Source organism: Argopecten irradians, chromosome 16, assembly GCF_041381155.1.
Source record: "Argopecten irradians isolate NY chromosome 16, Ai_NY, whole genome shotgun sequence".
In the NCBI taxonomy this organism is placed as follows: Eukaryota; Metazoa; Mollusca; class Bivalvia; order Pectinida; family Pectinidae; genus Argopecten; species Argopecten irradians.
This window is the reverse complement of record NC_091149.1, coordinates 25,433,087-25,438,018: the sequence shown is the minus strand read 5'-3', so window position 1 is coordinate 25,438,018 and position 4,932 is coordinate 25,433,087.

The following is a 4,932-nucleotide window of genomic DNA, read 5'->3' as shown; positions in this document are numbered from 1 at the left end:
TAAACAGAAATGTTATATAATGTAATTACATACGATAACAGTCAAAATGAAGACTTGAGTGCAATTGTGCGATGATATTTTACAGGTAGAAATCTGAAAAAATAATACAGCAGTTACAGGATGTATCATGAGTAGCTATGTCATATGTTTATGAAATAGTCTAATTATTCTTATGCAACAATATTTGGGATCGATATAAAATGATCATTGATTAGAAAGTTCATATTTCCATAGTCAATAGTGCTGGCTGATTAACCGATTAGAGTAACATTGATGGCTTCTCGTGCATGCTGTGTGTTGCATGTGTGAAATGCATGCGTAGTTTTATAGTGCTATCTCAGTAACGATACAGAACAACGACATCCCATTGTGTCATTATCATACATAATATTGATTAATACATAATGTGACCTGGTGGCATGTGTTGCTTGATGTCTTCAGTGCAACACTTCCACCACACCAGAAGACACAACACTAATATACCGCAGTCTCCCAAAACAAGCACCGCGCACTTCATATACACTACACACAACATACACGGAAGACCGCCCTTATATGACCCTGGCTGTTAATTGGACGTAAGTATAATAAAGCAAACCAAAGCAAATTAATACTTACAGAAACAGGAGAAAAGAATACAATATATAGTATCATACAGTATCAAATACAACGTGACCTGATTGAACAAAGTTATTAGTTAATAATATCGAACCTTTTGATTATTTTTAGTTTCTGGGTTCTTTTTTCGAAGCTTTCGAAACATTTACTTTTATAATAATTTGTTTGTATGTCTATAAAGTTTGAAGTGCCTGTATAAACGAACATGAATAGACAGAAAACATACAAGCTGAGTTGTACAAGTGACAAAGTTAAATGTATTTTACGAAAGCCAAGGTTCCAAGTGTCGAAATCAGAGCCAACAACACACGATTTAACAAATGTAAATAACCCGTTGACATTCAGAATTAACGATTCACTCACCCAAACACGAGGTCAAACACAAGGTCAAGATCTTCAAAATGTTTGAAAGAGCTATCTGAGAGTATTTATTGTCAATTGTTTCAATTTTGATCATTGTCTTAAGCACGCTTTTCGTTAACCACGAAAACGTTTTAAAGGTATTATCAGATTTTATTTAATTGACTGAGTTTCTTGAATGATCTTTGTTTAAGGCACGCTTTTCGTTTATCACGTCATATGGTTAACATATCAGGTTCACATCTCATACAAGTGTTGGCGGTGATTCATTTACCGAAATTCTATTGGTATCACGGGGCACTTGTTCACAAAAGATCAAAGGGAATTCGCCAGGCTTCCAAACCACGTCTTATTCTCGGTAAGAACGGTGAACAATCTACCAGCTTGTGATGTTCTTCCTAGTAAGAATATTTATGGACGTAATTCCGAGTATAGTATGGTAATTTGTTCTGTTCGCTTGGTCAACCATACGATGGTAAAATTTAAATTTACAGGTACTGTACATAAAGTTGTTGAAAAAAGTTCAATCTCTCTTCTAGAATGAATCACAACTTGATTAAACACAACAATGTTAAATATTCCATATTCCCGTAATCAAAATTAAATAATTCTGTTTGTGAAACGAAATTTGCATATATTGGTCAATACGGTTACACCGCATATATTGATGACGTCATGTGATCGTCTAGCGCTTGTGATAAATTGAATTCAGTTATCATTTTCATTCTCATTGGATACTCGCAAAAAAATGAGAAATTGCATCAAGGAAGTTGTTAATGTATGACAGGCTTTTGCCACTCTATACAGTTAGCTGGGATTGCGTTCAGAGGACTTCGGATACTGTAACTTGTATAAAGTTGTCGTTCTGGTTTCAGTCTTGGTGAGGTCAAATGTGTTGTCAAACAAGTAAAACATCTGAAGAATACCTAAATCCAATAGATGTAAAACAAAAACAAAGTAAAATATAGTTCGGAATTGCTTACAATGAAGTATGACAAGCAGGATGTTTTCTTTTCTAGACTATTGAAACCATTTCTAAAAGTAGCATTTCTGTATCCAAAACTCTCGGTGGTTACGTGTTTAAGGTTAATAAATCACTGATAAAAATCTTTGTTGGTAAGTTTGTGGACATTTTACGAAGGGCAGACCTGAGAGGACCACTAAGAGGACAGCATTTCGGCATATATCTAATGTTGTATTTGACCTAAAAATCAACAGCGGGTGGTGTTGATGGTAACATCTAATTATATTCTTGTACTTCAAGAGTCTTCGTTTTAATAGTCTTTGGACCATTTTTAGATAGAATGACAATTGATCGCGTTAGAATGTCAACATTACATATACTTTTGTATACTTGAAATCATATCAAATCGAGAAGTAACATTTGAAATAAAGTATCATTCACTCTGCTTTATGTGATGTATCAGCTGTGAAAGTGATAGCTGTTGTAAGACCTTCTAGTCTGATAATTTTGGTGACGTAACAGAAGTTTTTATTTTTCCAAAAGATTATTTATCCGATATCAGTTTGCCACCTACACAGCACAGGATTACCGGGACATTGCCATCAACTTCACTTTATATTCACTGCATTCAATGTATACTAAAGATGAAAATCTTTTGATCATTGCATCACATGATATTAAAGCTTAGGTATGATGTGCACAACGTATAGGACAATGCTGCGCCATGTTTGAAAACACGTGCAAATGTCACACCCACGTGTTCCGGCCGACAAAGTGCATACTAATATGATTCTTTACGATCCGGATCGCACCGGGTGGTAAAAAATCCGGAATCTTGACTTAAAGCTTATGAATGGATAATAAGTCAAAAGTTCACGCCAATTTTTAAATTATATTTCTTTAGGAATGTTGCCAGTAGTTTTACAGTGTGTGTTCCATATCAATTTCGATTTGTATTAAAGTAAACTTAGATAGTAAGTCGGTGAAATTTTATTAAGGGAATCTGATTGTATGTTTTCAAACATCTGGAAAGAAAGATACTAGATGTTACATTCGAGAATGTGGTTCCTAATATTCCAATGATGAAGAGCAAAGGAACAAATTGTTAGCATACTTAAACTCAACAAAGTACCTTATATGATAAAATGTTATGTTTGTTGTTGATAGGTTTTGTTGATACATTTGTTTGGAGATGGCTAAATAGGCTTTGCCTGATGCCAAGTCCATTTACTATTTGTTTTAGCAATAAAAGTTGTTGAAACTGAAAACTCAACAAGTTGAGAGTGCTTTTATAGACTACATATTTTACTGTTAGTATTAGCGTATCGTTTTTATTTTAGGTACATATCAAAATTACAAACGTCTTATAAAATTTGTCGATGTTTTTTTTCCTAAATCGCTTATTTTGTTTGCACTTTTTTGTATTTTTTTCCTTTTCTCTCTCTCTCTATCCCACTTTTTCTTGAACTTTTAAGTATCGGTCCTGATTTTACTGGAATTTTAACGGAATGTGGTCACATTGCGATCAGTTGACTTTTCTGAATAGAAAGAAGAAGTAAGAAGAGAGTGATCATTAAACAATCTGAATCCAATGTACTTGGTACCAAAATATTACCTTTTAATCAATTTACTATGATTTTACACTTGTATTTCCGTTTTCAATTGCTAATGCATTGTGCTATGGTATGGCATAACCTCATTCAGTATTAAGTATTGAATTTCACTTAAAGCTTGTCATACCGAAAAAAATGGCACAAATAAAAACAGTAAATATCTGCGTAAGAGATTATTGTACTGTATGAAACAAGCGCGTTAATTTGCTACCTCATTACCCCCTTTGAAAATGCTTCCGCTGATATAAAATAGGGCTGGTACTAATGAGGTTAATTTTTTGTTTTGATATCTGTATTACATCGGCCTGGGGTCAGAGGGTGCACACCACTGGCTTTATTTACAGGTAAAAACCCGATTTCGGGGATGAGCGTTCTTTTTTTCTATGGTAAATCTTCCGTACAATGGTCCCAGTGTATTTTCGTGTTACCTGTACGAGTGTATACAAACATCAAAGTCGGGCCGACATGTGATAGAATAGCAGTGTTCCAGTCGTTCGCTATCTATCGTGGGTCACCAACAACTTCAAACTTATTGAATTCAAGATCCTATCATATTTATTGCGAAGTATTTCCTTTTTACAGTCCACAGATCTTTGACAGAACTTCAGAACTTAGCGTACATCAAATGGCCATGTTTGATTTTAAATCTCCAAGCAAATGTATGATTGATTTTTTGTCTACAAGAGGGTCAAATTGGATTACTTTTTATCATAGGGTACAGTATAACTTTACCTAAGGATTTAAGAGGCAACGCAACACGACTTTTATATCCTTTTTGAACATTTGTCCTTAATTGTGCTTTTTAGTTAGAGAATGTATTTTAATACAATCAAGTGTTTGCACTAACTCCCAATAAATATTTACAAACGTTCGTCAAATCATTTGTAACAAAGAATCAGGGTTAAGGAATGAATCAAAGACAAAGTGTCCCAGCCAGGTAACCAATCATTGCAGACAACGAGTACAACTGATTAACGCCAGACAAACCACATTGGAGTTTTAGGGTGGGTTAAAGCCGATCTTTGGCCTGATCGTTGACTTTCCCGATGTTTGGTATCGTTGACTTTCGCTTAAGATTCGATAAGAGTTTGATTACTAAAGATAAGAATAATCGCAATTACTCACAGGCATCTGAAGTTGTTCTAAGCTTATAGTTATTTTTATGCTTGTTAAGGAATGCAGAAAAATCTTAGTGGATCAAAAATTAGGTTTCTATGACTCAGCAAGTGGTGGTGGAATGTAGATGCAAATAATGTTGACGTCTAATTGTTTTCGTATGTGTAATTGGAAATAGAATATACAATTTGCTGTACAACAATTTCGACGACATTGTATGTCCATTGTTTTATTTGAGCATTAATGTTGTCATTATCTGTT